The following is an 18,909-nucleotide window of genomic DNA, read 5'->3' as shown; positions in this document are numbered from 1 at the left end:
TGCACCTTTCAATTTCGTTTAATTTAATATTTTTCACACCTGTAGTATTGTTCATATTGTAACGACCCAGGGTTTATAAGCGCGGATCATCGACTCTGCCGCTTGAGCATGCTTTTGCGGCACAGTCGATAGCGCGCTGGACTTCGGGCTAGAAGGTCGAGGCCTGCTCCCTGCCTATTTCATTACAATATTGTAAAATGTCCTTGAAAATATGGCAATGTTTCTAATGGTCTCTGAGAGATATTTTCTTCATGTTACTGTACAAGTGTACAAAAAAGGATTGTGATGCAGAGAAGAAGTCAATCCCTTGTGATCGGAGTCAGACAAGTTGCCCTGCTCTGTCCAATGCCTTCCCCTCTTCTTTCTCTTCCTCTCCGCCATGACCATGGCCTCCAACATTGTTATCACCATTGTGATCGTGATAATCAGCACAATAACCATCTCGGCGATACACAGCTCCGTATCCACATCCATCAACCTGTAGTTCGCTAGTTCTGTCGGAGCATTACAGCTAAGAGTATAATAATCATCCAAGAACAGCATTTGAACACTTCTAAGCTTATGGAACACTTTCTGCAGGTCACGATTGCAGTTCCAGGGGTTTCCTTCCAACAGGATATGGGTACTATACATGTGGATGCTTAGGAAGGTCTTGAAGTAGATGGTGCTCATCTGGTTGTGGGCCAGGTTGAGCAGGGCCAGGGAGATCATGGCGGTGAAGACACCCTCTTGGGTCTTGTTGAGCTGGTTCCCCTGCAGGTTGAGGACCTCCAGGGACTTCAGCATGCAGAACACCCCAGTGTTTAGGGAGACGAGATGGTTGTCCTCCAGGTGGAGCTGCCACAAGGTGGACATGGAGCCAAAGGACCTCACCTGGATGGAATAGAACAGAACACAATAGAATAAAACCAAATAAAACACAATAGAACAGAATAAAATAAAACACAATATAATATAGTAAAATAGAACAGAATAGAATTGTATAAGTCCTGTGTCACCTTATTTGATGTTGTTCAACAAAAGTAAAAACAACCTCACCTGGATGTTATGGATGGCGTTGCCAGTAAGGTTGAGCCTCTGTAAGCCATCCAGGTGCATGAAGCTCCTGCTGTCCAGGGTATGCAGGTGGTAGTGGCTCAGCTGCAGCTCTCTCAAGAGCGTTCAGGCCCAGGGAGAAGCTCTCGCTCAGGGACGAGATCCTGTTTAATCAATCAATACATCAATCAATCAATCTATCCATCCATCAAATTGAATTGATAAAGCCCCTTTGGCATGAACAGTTGCCACAAAGTGCTTTACAATAACCCGGACCAAGACCTCAAAGAGCAAAACAGAAACAATAGCACGGTGGCCAGGAAAAAACTCTCCACTACCTGTTACAACCCAGGTCCAACTGCTGAAGGAACTCTAGCTGGGTGAAGGCCCCGTCAGCCACAGCGCTGGTGTTGTTGTCCTTTATGAGCAGAACTCTTCAGTTTGCGTTCCATTTGGAAGGAACTCTAGCTGGGTGAAGGCCCCGTCAGCCACAGCGCTGATGTTGTTGTCCTTTATGAGCAGAACTCTTCAGTTTGCGTTCCATTTGGAAGGAACTCTAGCTGGGTGAAGGCCCCGTCAGCCACAGCGCTGGTGTTGTTGTCCTTTATGAGCAGAACTCTTCAGTTTGCGTTCCATTTGGAAGGAACTCTTCGGGAATAAAAGGTTAAGAGGTTCATAGATAGGTCCGGGTGTTGCGTGTAAGGAGGGATGTGGTTGGGGTAAAGAGGGCGTTAAGTGCAAAGCGGTGAGTTTCAGTTCCTCGCGACAGTCGCAGCCTTTTTTCGCACGGGGTGCCGTGAGACTTGGAGTAAACCGCCATCAACAGTAGGAGACAAAAGAAGTACTGCATTTTGGCCCCTTATTACACCTGTAAAAATGAGACAGAGAACATGTGGTAACACTTAACATACAGCCTTAATACATAGGTACAACAACTTTAAGTACACCAGCAACAACAGTCTATTTGCATGTTGTTGTGTAGTAATTTCGGAACTGGATTCTAGATAGCGTAATAGAGTTGAGCAATATAGCCCTAAAACGTTCATGAATTATGCTACCATTATACAAGTATCCCTGACACAACAAGTATCCCTGACACAACAAGTATCCCTGACACATCTACAACAAAGCATCCATTTTGACCAAATATGGCAATTTGGCCATAATAAAATAAAGAGAAAACATGAATGCCTTACCTTCACATCTATGATGAGGAGGGGGCTGGGGAGGGGTTTTAAAGAGATTGCTTGTAAACTGGGGCAACATCTGAGAATAAGGCGACACTTCCCTCTTTGAAGCATGAGCGTGTGGGTTACGTGATTTAAGGACAGCAGGTGTCTACAGGGGTGGAGGGGAGTCCATTTATGTAGCCTAGTTGATGAATCAGATATTTATCTGCTGAACCTGTTGAACTGCAGCGAGAAAGATTATAGTAATTCCAACCAAATCCCTAACTTAGTTTCATTATCTATCCTTCAATCAATCCATCCACCTACATTAATCTGACATCTCAGCTTACCCACATAAGCCTTTTCCCGATCACCATGTGAAAGGCAGAAATTGCTACCTCATGATGGATGCTTGTGTAGCTCAGTTTGTAAGCGCAATGGCGCTAGCATCCACAATGCTGTGGGTTCAAATCTTGGGTGTATCTAATACAGGTTAAACTTTTTCAGCCTGGGACCCAAATGAGAAATTCTGTGGTTTCCTGGGACCCAAGCTTACAAAAACATGCAACTCTATGTAAATATAGGTACATTTCATTGCCCTTATGCCCAATAACAAATGCAACATCGACAAAGAACAATTAAATGAAATACCCCATATACACAGCTACTCATGTTAATGTTTCCCCATTAAAATACTCTTACATGTGTCTAGGTTGGACCTGTTGCTGTTAAAATAAAATAAATCACTGGAATAAACTGATCGATCACATCACACAGATGTAGACCATAAAACACACACACACACAGTCCTAATGATAGGTGTGTGACTGGTTGACGTTTTCAACAAGCAGGTCTATTCTGGGCTCAGTTTTTGACAGTTGAGAACCCTGACTCGCACAGGTACGTGGTGCCAAACAGGATCAGAACATCTACTGCTTTCTCAAGCAGTTTCTCAGCCTCAAAAAGCATCTTGCGTCTATCAGTGTATTCCAGTTCAGAATAAAAAACGATTGCTTGTATTTGAACAGCAACAGTTTTCCCCCTCATCTTCATCTGTACTGTTACTAGGGTTGCACTATCAGTAACGTTAGCTAGATAGCTTGCTTTGGCTAATGTTAGCTATTAGCTGGGTAAAAGGCCAGGGGGTTGTTTGAAGAGAAACTCACATCGACAACTATGAGAGTAGTACTCCCCTTATTTCTGCTTATCATCACCTGTTATACAATTACAACAATACCTTGCTAGCTGACTTACTTTTCCACTGTCAAAGCACTGCTTCCTGAAGTATTCTGCCCTGTTCTAAAATAACTCCCTGGGTTTACCGTCAAGCTGTCGATGTTTGGTCAGGACCTGTCGTTTTAATTTGTTCGATTTTGAGAGACTCATTACTAAGCACTTCCCTGCACAAAACACATTGTGGGCGCTCCTCGTTATTTCTCAACGTTTGTATGAAATCGAGAGAGAGAAACCCATCGCTGTATTTGCGTTTAATGACAATAGAACTTGTGGCTAGCTTGAGTCCATTCGATGACAGCGGTAAATGATGGCGAGTGGGAATTACAAGCCAGTGGCTGACAGCGCATCATCTGCTGCTGAACAACAGCACTGCAGCGTTTGTGTCGCGAAGTGATCTTCAAGAAAACTGTCGAAAAAATATATGTTAATTAAACCGTGAAGCACACGGACATCTTCCTCTCACGCAGCTGCCAAACTGAGCAGAAACACCGCTGCAAAGTAGAGAGCGTACCGGACAGAGAGTGCAGTTGCACTTGGCCAAAATCAATTCCAGTAATTAATGAAATAATTATAAATGTACTCTGACACCTCGCGACCCACCATTAACAGGGCTGCGACCCATTTTGGATCGCGACTCATACTTTAAGAAAGGCTGATCTAATACCCACACAGCTTACAAAAAAGGTATGCATTCACTGAACTGTACGTTGCTTTAGTTCAGGGTCTCCCGTACTACACAACAGCTTATTCAAATAACCAACTCATCAAGCTTTGATTATTTGAATCAGTTGAATAGTGCTAGGGCAAAAACCAAAACGTGCACCCAGAGGGGGCCCCAGGACCAAGTTTGGTAAACCCTGCTTTAGATAAGGTGTCTGCTATGAAAGAGAAGTTAGACAGAGTTGTTTAGGGGTTTGAATTTCCTTCTGGCCCCTGGTTTACTTTCCAGCAAGGCCTGACCTGGACAATTATATCTCTGTGACTGGAAACAAAGTATTGATATTTCAATATAACAGATATTTTGTCTGCCACACAAATCGTACACTGAACAAAAATATAAACGCAACATGCAACAATTTCTGAGTTACAGTTCATATAAGGATATCAGTCAATTGAAATAAAATCATTAGGCCCTAATCTATGAATTTCACTTGACTGGGAACAAAGATATGCATCTGATGGTTACGAATACCTTTTAAAAAAAGGTAGGGGTTTAGATCAGAAAACTAGTCCGTTTCTGGTGTGACCACCGTTTGCCACATGCATCTCCTTCACATAGAGTTGATCAGGCTGTTGATTGTGGCCTGTGGAATGTTGTTGCATTCTTCAATGGCTGTGCAAAGTTTCTGGATAGTGGTGGGAACTGGAAGACGCTGTCATACACATCAATCCAGAGCATCCCAAACATGCTCAGTTGGTGACATGTCTGGTGAGTATGCAGTCTATGGAAGAACTGTGACATTTTCCGCTTCCAGGAATTGTGCACAGATCCTTGCGACATGGGCCGTGCATTATCATGCTGAAACGTAAGGCTAGGGAGGCGAATGAATGGCACGACAATGGGCCTCAGGATCCCATCATGGCATTAAAATTCCCATAGAGAAAATGCAATTGTGTTTGTTTTCCATAGTTTATGCATGCCTATACCATACGCCACCGCCACCATGGGGCACTCTGTTCACAATGTTGACATCAGCAAACCGCTCGCCCAAACTACACACTGCCCGATACTGTTGAAATCGGGATTCATCCATCGAGGTAGAGTATTTGCCCATTGAAGTCGGTTACGACACCGAACTACAGTCAGGTCAATACTCTGGCAAGGATGTTGAGCACACAGATTAGCTTCCCTTTAGACGGTTTCTGACAGTTTGTGCAGAAATGATTTGGTTGTGCAAACCCACAGTTTCATCAGCTGTCTGCGTGGCTGGTCTCAGACCATCCTGCAGAAGAAGAAGCCAGATGTGGAGGTCCTGGGCTGGTGTGGTGACACGTGGTCTGCATTTGTGAGGCCGGTTCGACTTACTGCAAAATTCTCTAAAACAATGTGGGGAGCGGCATATGATAGAGAATTTAACATTAAATTCTTTGGCAACAGGATTTGGATTTGATCTAGCAACCTTTTGGTTACTGGCCCAACTCTCTAACCACTAGGCTACCTGCTGCCCCATTTGAAAGGAATACGCTTTTTGTGCATATGGAACATTTCTGGGATCTTTTATTTCAGCTCATGAAACATTTTTGCTCACTATACTTATAGAAGACTGACTGGACAGATTCTAGATCATATTTAGTTACATGCCTAAAGAAAAGTAAGCGTGTTCAATTGATAAACATGATTGTAACAGTCCTTAAAATATATACTTTTTTACTAATGTTCTACCCTAATCGTGTTTGGATATCTTTACTTTTCCAATATTATTTTACTATCAATCATACTGAAACAACATCACATTACTTTAATTTCCCATATGGCTTTTCCGTTTGTAGATGGACTTCATTTTCGCCATCAAGATGTTTTGAATGACTTCAATAGAGAGAGCCAAAAGTCAAACACATAATGTCATGTTTGTGGAGGAAAACAACAGGCAGTGTAAAGGTAGCAAACACACACCTTTTCCTGCTTGTCCATTGAAACAGTATTTGATATCCAGTGACATCCAGTGTTTTTATCTGTTGTCCACATGTAAGAACAGAGAGGGGGCCGGTACTGGAAGGAGTGCATCGGTAAGCCTCCCCCTTATAAGTCCTATAAACAAAGGATGGTCTCTGGTCAGAGCCACAGGACTACAGCTGTAAAAGACAAGCTCACAGTGGCTTAAGTCCATGTAAATATCTCTATAAGTAGCCAGTAGCATCAGAAGATTTGTGAATTACTGTAAGAATACCAATGATGAATTTCTTATCCCTGCCCCGGATTGCACAGACACAGTGATGGTGACGTCCCCATGCTCCACATTGCTCTTGATCTGTCCCTGTCTCCCAGAGTCCCATCTGTCACTGTGGTGTGATAGAATCAGGGGTTGTCATGGAGACACCTGTCACCTGCTCCAGCCTAGCTGTGGGATACATGATTGATTAAAGACATGACAGCTGGAGTAGTTGGATTGAGAGAACGTCCCATGGAAGCTCACAGGTGCCGGGATGACCTCTCTAGACATTCTATATCACGGCTCTGTAGTAGGATACACCTCTACACACCGTGCTGCCAGAGCTGTAGGGACAATGGACGTTATCAGTGGCAGCAGAAATAATGAGTGAATGAAATCAACATTAGACCCAGTTACCAACATTAGACCCAGTTATTTCCAATTCTACCCATTCCACAGCCATCTAAGGATTAAAGACAATGGTGGATGAATGTGTGTAAAAAATATACATTACATCTACATGGATGCCTGAATCAAATCTTTATTAGAACCATCATGCAGCCCAAACAAACAGGGCCTAAATTGGTTGTGGTGGTTATGACGTAATGACTCCTCCTGTGCTTCCGTTTTTGGCCAGCAGAGGGTATCATTCACTCGTTTACAACCAATACACACCATTCTATTTTACCTTCTACCTTTGAATTTGGTACTGCATGTAGCAACTGCTAATGCATTTTTTTGCTGTCATGTTGATCATGTCAATTGAAGAGTGTCATGTGGTATTCAGATAGTTTCCTATCCTCATTGTATCCCAGCGCAATGACACCCTATTCCCTATATAGAGCATTAATTCTGACCAGAGCCCTATGGTCCCCAAACAAAAGTAGTGCACTATAAAGGGAATAGGGTGCCATTTTGGACTCAAACAATGTTTGGGTTACCAGTTTGGGTCACATTTTATCAGCACATCGAACCACATTAGAATGACTGTCTGAGGACCTCTAGTCCTGTCAATGACCCTCACATACCAAGGCTCAGGAGAAGACCCAGATGCAGACAGTTTTTAAGTAACACAATTTTATTACAGGAACAGGGGGGCAGGCAAACGACAGGTCAAGGGCAGGCAGAGGTCAGTAGTCCAGAGCAAAGTCTGTAAGATACAGAATGGCAGGCAGGCTCAGGGTCAGGGTCAGGGCAGGCAGAGGTCAGTGATCCAATGTGGTGTGACAAGGTACAGAACGGTAGGCAGGCTCAGGGTCAGGGTCAGGGCAGGCAGAGGTCAGTGATCCAATGTGGTGTGACAAGGTACAGAACGGTAGGCAGGCTCAGGGTCAGGGCAGGCAGAGGTCAGTGATCCAATGTGGTGTGACAAGGTACAGAACGGTAGGCAGGCTCAGGGTCAGGGCAGGCAGAGGTCAGTGATCCAATGTGGTGTGACAAGGTACAGAACGGTAGGCAGGCTCAGGGTCGGAGCAGGCAGAATAGTCAAAAACCGGGAAAGCTATTAAAGGAACTAGAGAAAGACAGGAGCATGGGAAAAACGCTGGTAGGCTTAACGAAACAAAACTAACTGGCAACAGACAAACAGAGAACACAGGTATACTACACTGGGGATAATGGTGTGACACTCACAGATCCATCAGACCTGTTTCCACCAGCATGCATTAGCCTGAAAATGAGACCAGAGAGAGAGAGAGAAAGAGAGAGAGAGTGAGAGAGAGAAGGATGCAGAGATAGAAAGAGAGAGAGAGAGAGAGATAGTGGGACTCATTACACATTTGCCTTTATAATGTTTGACAAGAATGAGGAACAGGGGATCCATACAGAGCTTTATGACTGAAAGGAGGACCACAGAGGAACAAACAAAAAACAATAGGTTAAAGGTCACAAAGCATTTTTAAAACAACTAACTGAACCTACCAATGACCCTGTGCACTTTCACTCAACAGACAGAAGCTTATGGTCAATTTGAGCAGTCGAATTTTAAATATGTGTGGGGTCATCAGAGTTTATGGGAATGTGTGCGAGAAAGAGCTGTGAAAACAGCCACTTTGCACAGCAAGCCAAGCTGTCTAAGCTGTCCAGGCTGTCCAACAAACTTGGTAACATTTGCAGCAGTGTAACGTAACTTAATGCAATGTTATTATTCTTAGCTGTAGGAACAGATTGGGAGCAGCAGGATGGCCAGACTGAACGTTCACACTAACCGACAGATCAAATGTAGCACCTCACACAGACAGACAGCGAAGAAGATGGTGTGTGTGTGTGTGTGTGTGTGGAAGGAAGGAGGGAATTAACGTAGCCAGTTTAGATTGTATGCGACTCATGTCGGTCAATATCCAGCCACAACAAGAGGAGTCGGCCAGGGATCCACAGATGTGGGACTGGGACTGCCATGACTCATCCCTATGAAGAGTTAGTAGAAAACATGTCCCTCAAATACAGTACAGCCTTCCGTTAGAAGAAACGGTGATATAGGCTACAGGCTATGGAAGATTCAGATACAGCTAGAAATGCCAAGCAGCCTTATTTGTGGCAGTGTACCGCCTCTCCCGTGCCTCAAATCCTACAAAAGAAATTTGACAGAGAAAGCTCGAGGAATATCAGCTAAGGCGGCATAGATAGGACATGTCCGTTTGTATGGATATGAACGGTTAGGTTAGTTGTGGTGGTAAATAACGCCCCGTGGCACCGGGCGGCTAGCCAGCCAAGCGGTAAAGAGACACTAAGGCAGGCAGCAAGCCACGCATGACTGGAGACCTGCTTCAGCTGCGCAGCGTACGTGTTGTTGTGGCCCAACAAATTATATCCGCTGTTTGAGTGACACACACCGAACACGCAGGCCCAACCGACCCACAAACACACGCTCAGTCACGCTCGCACAACACACATACAGAGAGCTACAGAGATACACACACGCGCACACACACACACACACACACACAATACTCTATTCTATTTTCCAGTCATTTATTGTTGAATGTGGGTCAAAAAGACCCACAGGAGTTTGTTTTCGACTCCTCCTTATTCTATTATGCGGATACTACAACGTGTTACATAGAGACATGTTGAATAATATGGACCGCAGTTTTCTTGCCCTGTGCGGCTCAGTCGGTAGAGCATGGTGCTTGCAACACCAAAGTGGTGGGTTTGATTCCTGCTGTGGCCACCCAATACAAAAAATGTGCGCATGCATATGACAGTAGGTTGCTATGGATAAAAGTGTCTGCCAAATGGCGTATATTATTATTACACGGTATACGATTGTGTGGAGACCTCTTGTGTGGTATTTGGCAAAGTTATGCAACAGATCCCACTGGTTCTTGCGTTCAGTTTCTGAGTAATGCTTTTTTTGGAGAGGATTTCCTCAAAGCTGTGAAACTAATGTAGTGTTAGGTAAAGTGTTAGGTAAACTCAGGAGTAAATTGTTTGTGCAAACATCATTTAATATGGGACTATGGTATTAGGTGGATTATGGTCACACAATGTGACTCTTTCACATGGTTTTGGCAGGAAGTCCTAGCACTTGCCTTGATTGCGCAAGGTACGCACGCACACACACACACACACGCACACACACACACACACACACACACACACACACACACACACACACACAAACAAACAGGGTTTTAATGTTACCTTACATAAGTCTTAATCTTTAAGTTTTTACCTACGCTGTCCTTGGAGGGAATTACACAAAATAAATCATAAGTAGATAAGATCAGAATAACAACCATATCAGAACAACAGAGGACCAAGGAACATTTGCTCCCTCTCAGAAAGCCTTTGATAAAACCAAGAGAGATTCACTTCCCCTTGGCTAACCCAGATGGTCAGTGAACCTGACAATTCAGAGCAAGATGACACACAGAAATGGGCCGAGATGGAAGAGAAGGAACTGAGGTGGGAAAACTACCAGGAGGGAATTTTTGGAGAAAGGTCACTGTGGTGATGGGGTAATTCATACATAAATATTTGGATGTGTCGTTCTGCTGACGAACAGGCTGCATCCGTGCGTCAGAGGCTGATTGGAGAGACTGGCTCAGTGTTCCTTCTGGGTTGAGAGGCAGAGAGAAGACAGAGCGGGAGAGATGAGTAGGGGAGAAGGTAGAGGGGACAGAGAGGGAGAGATGAATAGGGGAGAAGGTAGAGGGGACAGAGAGGGAGAGATGATAGGGGAGAAGGTAGAGGGGACAGAGAGGGAGAGATGAATAGGGGAGAAGGTAGAGCGGACAGAGAGGGAGAGAGGAGTAGGGGAGAAGGTAGAGGGGACAGAGAGGGAGAGAGGAGTAGGGGAGAAGGTAGAGCGGACAGAGAGAGGGAGAGAGAAGTAGGGGAGAAGGTAGAGCGGACAGAGAGAGGGAGAGAGGAGTAGGGGAGAAGGTAGAGGGGACAGAGAGGGAGAGAGGAATAGGGGAGAAGATAGAGGGGACAGAGAGGGAAAGTTGAGGGAGGGAGAGATGGGAGGACAGGTAGAAAGAGGGAGAGAAGGGAGAGAGGTGGAGAGAAGGGACTGACTGTGTCATCAAGGCTAAAACCTGCTTCATGTCCATTCTTTCATTTTTCTCTTATTACTTATTATTTTTTTGTCCTTTATTAGATTAGAAAGTTTAATAGTCACATGTACAGGGTTGCAGATATAGTTACAGGGTACAGTGGAATTCTTGAGGGGGATGTCTATAGGGGGAGCAGCCGGGGGGTAGCTGACTAGTGGTTGCTATTCAGTAGCTTGATGGTCCGGGGGGTAGAAGCTATTGGCCAGTCTTACACGATGCTCCTGTAATGAGTGATGGAAATGGGGAGAACAGGCCATGGCTGGGGTGGCTGGGGTCCCTGATGATCTTTCTTGCCTTCCTGCGATACCTGGTGTTGTAGGTGTCCTTGAGGGCAGGCTGTGTGCACCCAAGCGCCTTGCGGTCCGACAGAGGTGGAGTTGCTGTACCAGGCTATGATGCAGCCCGACAGTTTTCTCTTCATGGTGGTCCTGTAGAACACTGCGAGGGCCCTCGGGGACAGGACACATTTCTTCAGCATCCTGAGGTTGAAGAGTCGCTGTCGTGCCTTCACCACGGGGTGTAGGTGTGCTTTGACCATTTCAGCGCTTCTGAGACGTGTACGCCAAGGAACTTGAAGTTTTTGACCGTCTCTACGGCGGCCCCGTTGATGAGGATGGGGACATGCTGAAAGGAATTTTATAATATCTGTACATTATAGGAACACCTGTAATTACAAAAGTACAATGATTCATGTTTTGCTTTCGCTTGAGATGAAGAATCAGCAGTAGACACTTTGTAAGTGCATGAAGAGGTCAACTGTACAAAAGTCATATGCCTGTTTGTTGAAACTATACTTTCAGTTCCTGTTGATACTATGCTCCATTCTTACTTCTGCTAGCACATGATAGTAACAGGAGGAAGAAGGATTGGGAAACTAACTGCAAATAACAGTAAGCTGAACTCCGCCTAGCAGAGACATCTTTGTATTAGCAACTATTAATTATGAGCTTATATGGTATTAAAGTTCTAGAGAACTGAGTGTCTTGCTTGCAAATTGCTGTAAGTGTATACTCCGGGTTGCAAATCTTATTAAACAACCCATCCTCTGACTAAATAAGTTTTCATGTGGTCTGTGAGTGCACATAGGGCAGAAATCTCTAACAATGCCCAGCCTGGTTCAACCTAAAGTCCACGATCAGCTCCTTTGTTTAGTTGACATTGAGGGAGAGGTTGTTTACCTGGCACCACGCCATCAGAGTGCCCTCACCTCCTCCCTGTAGGCCGCCTCGTCGCTGTTGGTAATCAGACCTACTACTGTCGCGCAATCAGCGAACTTGATGATGGAGTTGGAACTGTGTGAGGCCACTTGCAGTCGTGGGTACACGGGGCAGTACAGGAGAGGACTGAGGACGCACACTTGCGGCCCAATTCGCCAGGAAGTCCAGGACCCAGTTGCATATGGAGGAGTTCAAACCCAGGGCTGTGAGCTTGGTGGTCAGCGTAGAGCACAGAACCAACCAAACCATCCTTTTGGTTGGTAGCTAGGTAAGTTAGGTCATTGTCATGCGGCTGGAGCTGGGGTTACAGAGGAAGGAGGTTGCCAGGCAGACTATTAAAGTGACGGTACACATTACACAGCTGAGTGAACTGAGGTGAGACAGAACATCTCCAGACAGAACCACGGTCGATAAAGAAAACACCTCCGGGGGAGAGAAGGTAGAAGGGTGTGTGTGCAGTGTGTGTGTGCATGTCTGTGTATGTATGTATGTTTTTGTGTGTGTTTGTTTAGTGTCTGTATCAATTTTCTGGAATTTTCAGTAAATGGTGTGTGTATGTGCATACGTTAAGTGTGTGTGTGTGTGTGTACTGTTGGGGAATAATCAGAATTAGTTGGTAAGATGTTTTATATTCATCATATGTTTTTTGGTTACTTCTCATCAGAATGTTATTTTTGTATAATACTGTGGCGGGGTTGCAGTATCTGTTCTATGTCAAGACTAAGTTGCTTGGGCCGGAGAGAGGGGAGAGGTCAAGCGTGTATCTCTTGGCTCCACAATGTCTGTGTGCCAGTCAGTGTGTCTCTGTGATCTTGTCAAGATAGGATGGATTTGATATATGGCTGTTGATATGGAGGATTTGTTTATGGTTCTGAGTTTGAGAAAAGCACATAGTTTTGGAGACAAAGCTGAACGATGAATTATGCCGATGCTGTCTTATCCTGTGTGTGACTTTGCTATAAAGGATCTCAGTTGAAATGTGGAAGGGACTCTCAGAGAATTCATTGATAGACACTGAATTGATCTGAGAGTCACAGGGTTGTGATAACGCTCATATAATTAAAGATGGACTTTGTGATAACTAACTCTGACTTGTGTGTGGTTTGCTCTCATGATTTGGTAAATAGAGGAAATTTCCACGACAGTACACACAAGTGTTTGTGTGTGTGTGTGTGTGTGTGCAGGATATGGGAGGAAGACTGGACAGCCAGGTATAGATATAGGATCTTAATTTGATCACCCTGTTGCAGGGGAACCTTGATGCAATGCAGAAAATGTCAAACTTGTAGTGTATTTGAGGTTTAAAAAGGCTTTTGAAGTTTGTAATTTCCACTTTCAAATTTCAGACTTGATTTTTCCTCACAAAATTTTATGCCGCATTTTAGATCGCATGATGCAAAATGCTTCATCAGGGTGTCACGTTCTGACCTTCATTTCCTTTCTTTTGTCTTTATTTAGTATGGTCAGGGCGTGAGTTGGGGTGGGCAGTCTGTTTGAGTTTCTATGTTTTTCCTATTTCTGTGTTTGGCCTGATATGGTTCTCAATCAGAGGCAGCTGTTTATCGTTGTCCCTGATTGAGAACCATATTTAGGTAGCCTGGGTTTCACTGTTGTTTTGTGGGTGTTTGTTTCCTGTGTCAGTGTTTGTGCCACACGGGACTGTTTCGGTTAGATTAATTTTGTATTGTGTCATGTTCAGTTTATACTATTAAAACACTTACCACGCTGCGTTTTGGTCCGATCCTTGCTACACCTCTTCAGACGAAGAGGAGGAAATATGCTGTTACACAGGGGATCATTTCTGTATTTTGAAAGTTACATATCTTGAAATCTTGATTGCTGTCAAGCAAAACATTTTGGGACTACAGTATGTCAACAATGGACTAATGAAACAAATACCAAAATAACGTTTTTGGGTGGAATTGTCCTTTAAGATCCTATATCTGTAGGCAGCTGATATTTCTTAAACCTATAATTGGCTCCCAGTGCCAGTCTATGAGGCACTCTGCTGTCACTTCCTATCTCATCAAGGCAACAGGTCTCTCTCTGCTCTCCTCCTCCTCCGCCTCCTCTACCTCCTCCTCTCCTCTTTACCTCCTCTCTGTGCAGCACAGCACAGCTCTGTCCTCTGTCTGTTGAAGGTGTCTTTGGTAAATAGCAAGGGCAAGGCATAGACAGTATTGACGTCAGTATACACTGCCTGGTTTGAATGAGTACTTACAGTCACTAGCACTGAATGTATAGTGTAGACATATACCTGTATGCTGTAGCTGAGGAACGCTCAACTCAGTTCTCTTTTTATTGAGGCGGAGTTGAGTTTTGATACCAGGTCGCGGAATTTGCTGGCAACAACATTGGGTCACCATCAGTCGATTCTTGTAAAAATGTCAATTCTGAAAACGCCTACCTGTACCAGTGGAGGCTGCTGAGGGGAGGATGGCTCACAATCATGGTCAGAATGGAGTAAATGGAATGGTGGCATAAAACACATGAAAACCATGTGTTTGATACCGTTCCACTCATCCCGCTCCGGCCATTATTACGAGCCAGTCCTCCACAATTAAAGTGCCACCAACCTCCTGAGACCTGCGCCTATGTTTGTCCTGTAAAACTGCTGTCCTCCTACGGGGTGCTGAAACTTGGAAACAACCACTAACGTTTTCCTCATTTGTGTTGCTCAACTAAGCGTGAATGTTCATGTGCCAATTGAATCTGACTACTCTGATAAACATTTTTATTAAAATGATGAATTTCAACACCCCATGGAAGGACCGCAGGTGTACAGTTGTACAGGAAAAACATAGCTACAGGTAAATTGAAATTTTTACAAGAATCGATGGATGGTGACTCAATGTTGTTGCTAGCAAATCTCACCACCAGTTATCAAAACCCAACTCCATTTTGTGTAGTGAACATGACCTTGAAGATCTCTGAGCTCTCCTCTTGGCATATAGCAGATGGAACACACAACACACAACACACACACACACACACACACACACACACACACACACACACACACACACACACACACACACACACACACACACACACACACACACACACACACACACACACACACACACACACACACACACACACACACACACACACACACACACACACGGTTGGGGGGCCTTGCATCAGAGGCCACAGTGCTTCTCCTGTGCGCTGTCTTCAGCTCCAGGACAAAACTAGTGAGCCTCAGCTCAGTGAATTGTTAACATCGAGAAGCGCCATCAACATATTATGAGTGGGGGGTATTCTCTTCCTCTTTTCTCCCTTTGTTTACGTTTAGTTTTGGTGGTCTACCAATCAGAAAGCATTACAGAGAAACATGTCTGGGTCAGTTCCGAGTTACGAGGCAAAACAACAGAGCAGGGCTGGGATTAACAAACTCTCCATATCATCAACTCATCTTCCACTCATTTCATCTTTCAGGACATCAAATCTTGCACATCTTGCTCTTTGACAGCAAATAGTCTCAGAGAAATGTAATATTTACAGGTTTCAAATTTCAAGTGTTAATGTCACATGCACAAGTACAGTGGAAGTCCTTTCTTGCAAAACTCAAAACCCAACCAATAACAATGTACTGATTGAAAGAAAACACACAAGAAATAAGATGAATAAATATGAAATAAACAATAAAGTAAGAAAGTGAACATACTATATACAATACATATTTAAAAAGTCAGTTCCAATGCCACATTTACGTGCAGGAACAGTGGAGTGGTGGAGGTAGATACAGTATGTGTAGAGATAAGGTGACTGCTCAACAGGATATAAGATAACCAGAATAGCAGCAGCTTGCATGTGAGTGGGTGTACGGGTGTTTCGAGTCAGTGTAAATGTATGTGCATATTATGTGTGAATGAGCAGATGACGGAGTGAATGTTTGAATGTTTGTGTTTGTGTTGGAGTGACAGTGTGTGTGAGTGTGTAGGCCCCTGTGAGTGTGTAGGCCCCTGTGAGTGTGTAGGCCCCTGTGAGTGTGTAGGCTCCTGTGAGTATGCATAGAGACTGAAATAAAAGGTCAATCAAGATACAAGGTAAACTCGGTCCTTGTAGCTATTTTATTAGCTATTTATCAGTCGTATTGCTTGGGGATATGAGCTGTTTAAGAGCCTGTTGGTGTCAGACTTGATGCCCTCTTGCAGTGCGGCAGCAGAGAAAATAGTCTATGGCTTGGGTGGTTGTTTTTTAAAAACATTTAATCATAGTCCGTGAACAGATGCAGGAGCAAATACAATGTGTATAAAGAGGCTGATGGCTGTTTCAGGATATCCTGTCTGTACAAAGGGTCTCACCAGATTGAATTTGGATAAATTATCAAGAAAAAAATATTTCAATTGGCTAAATTTACAAATGATTGCATCATGACTGGAAGTACACAGAGTTGATTGCTTATGTCAAAATCTCTGCACAGAGAAAATCTCAGACCAGCATGGTGGTCAATTCGAATTATCAGTCAATTCAAATTTACATTTAAACTCAAAAAATGTTTTAAAAAACAATTACATAAATACCTTCATTTAATGAGAAATCATTTAAAACATATGCTCCTTTCTTTATTGGAATTTTAGTTTACTTCTTGAATTGACTGCTTTCTATTTGAGTTGACCCCCCCAACCCTGGTTCGTTCCACACAATGAATATTTCATGTTTCCTCCTGTATCTGACTGCCTCCCTCCACATCCACAGGGGCTCACCAACTGAGCAGCTGATCAAAACCTGTTGTGGCATATTGACACAAAAGACAAGATAATGGTTGCCCGCTGCTTTGAGTCACCCATAACACACTGCCAGAGAAGGTTATAAGTTAAACCGTGCTGCAAAATACGCTCACTGAGGCATTATACAAAGGCAGAAGGAATGTCTCCTATTGTCCAATGGACAAACAGTGTACTGTTCACAACATGCACAGTACTTGTGACGGTGGGCAATTGGACATAGGTTCAGGCTAGTTTTCCTCTCGGCTCCCATAGGTAACTTTAATCAATGTTATTTCGTATTGCTTTATGTGAGAGTATGAGGTCAGGTCCCATGGTTTGCGTCCCAAATGGGGTACTATAAAGGGAATAGGCTTTCATTTGGGATGCAACCATTGTGTGTCAAGCCAAGGACATCCAATACAGCATCTACTCAAGCAAGGTTTCCATGATGCTGGGTCAGGCTGATCTGTGGGATCCCTGTTTTGCCCATTTGGAACCATCCTTCTCGCTAAGCCAATCGCTCTCAGAGTGCTGCCGCTGGTCTCTCGCTGAACTGCAGGGAACAGGGCTGTGACAGAGAGCACATATGACAGACTGTCACTCCACCTGGGCCACAGAGGTGAGGTGCTAAGAGTGAACCCCAGCAGCAGAAGATCTCTTAGAGTCTACACCTTTTCTACCAAGAAGTCCTCTCTCTATATCCTGCTGGTTACCCATCTACAGTACATTGGGATTCCAGGTCTATCAGAGAAAGTACTCACTGACCTTTGCAGAGAAAAAAAAACTGCCAATTTGATTTGATCTGTGTCTATTTAAAGCACTGTCTGCTGGCTGGCTGGAGAGCGGGCCAGGGTTATTATTGGCACAGCCTCCGTTTGCTGAAGGTGCCCCCTGGATGTGCTAACTCATTGAGTGGACGGTGGCTGGGCTGGGCCGCCCCCCTGCTGGGAGGAATAACATTGCATTAGCTGATGACACATCCAGATACTGCAGAGCCCCTGGGCTGGTTGGATGGCTTCCTGCTTCCTGATGATGATTAATGTCTTGTATGACTTCATTAAGATGCCACAGGAAGTGAAGTTGTTGAGTGATGTCACTCTGTATCCTGAGGCATCACATCGTATTAGGCTGTTCCCATCGGATGAGGAGGAGGAAGAGTGACATTTACATTTTAGACATTTAGTAGACGCACTTATCCAGAGCGACTTACAGTTAGTGCATTCATCTTAAGATAGCTAGATGGGACAACCGCATATCACAGTCATAGTAAGTAAATGTTTTCCCCGATAAAGTAGTTATCAGCAAAGTCAGAGCTAGTAAGTGGGAAAAGAGTCAAGTGTGAGTGTTAGTTCACGAAAGGCTTAAAAAAAAAACATGACTTCTAACAAAAAGAAAGGGGACAACAAATGATTTTGCTGATACAGTGAGTTCCAAAAGTATTGGGACGGTGACACATTTTCGTTGTTGTTTTGTCTCTGTACTCCAGCACTTTGGATTTGAAATGACACAATGACGATGAGGTTAAAGTGCAGACTTCTCGTCCATATCGGGTGAAACGTTTAGAAATTACAGCACTTTTTGTACATAGTCCCCCCATTGTAGGGGACCAAAGGCATTGAGACAAATTCACTTGTGTATTAAAGTAGCAAAAAGCTAAGCATTTGGTCCCACGTTCATAGCCCACAATGACTACATCCAGTTTGTGACTCTGCAAGTTTGTGAATGGTAAATAGTGTATCGTGTAATTTTGGAGTCACTTTTATGAATAGAATATGTTTCTAAATACTTCTACATTAAGGTGCATGCCACCATGATTACGGATAGACCTGTATGAATTGTGAATAATGATGACCTCCCCTGTTATTTTAAGGTTGAAAGGTTAGCATGTCTTGGGGGTATGATATTTGTGTCACTGTCCCAATACTTTTGGAGATCACTGTATATGCTGACTGTTAGCCATTAGTTCATTGTCTGTACTGCAACATGGACATTACGTGGCCCAGGTAACCAGTGGAGGCTGCTGAGGGGAGCACGGTCAAAACAATGTCTGGAACAGAGCAAATGGAAACCATGTGTTTGATGTATTTGATACCATTCCACCTATTCCG

The 18,909-nt window shown here is 44.0% G+C and overlaps 1 long non-coding RNA gene and 1 pseudogene across 1 annotated transcript; one reads left to right on the top strand and one right to left on the bottom strand.

Moving 5' to 3' along the window:
• Positions 1–28: 28 nt before the first annotated feature.
• LOC115129669 (leucine-rich repeats and immunoglobulin-like domains protein 3) lies at positions 29–3,173 on the bottom strand (annotated as a pseudogene).
• A 6,894-nt stretch (positions 3,174–10,067) lies between these two features.
• Positions 10,068–13,814, top strand: LOC115129964 (uncharacterized). Its single transcript, XR_003863714.2, has 2 exons — positions 10,068–10,269; positions 11,189–13,814. It is a non-coding gene; the product is annotated as an uncharacterized LOC115129964 (long non-coding RNA).
• The last annotated feature ends 5,095 nt before the right edge of the window (positions 13,815–18,909 follow it).

The sequence above is a fragment of the Oncorhynchus nerka genome, linkage group LG5 (assembly GCF_034236695.1).
Source record: "Oncorhynchus nerka isolate Pitt River linkage group LG5, Oner_Uvic_2.0, whole genome shotgun sequence".
NCBI lineage: Eukaryota > Metazoa > Chordata > Actinopteri > Salmoniformes > Salmonidae > Oncorhynchus > Oncorhynchus nerka.
This window is presented reverse-complemented; position numbering and strand designations above follow the sequence as displayed.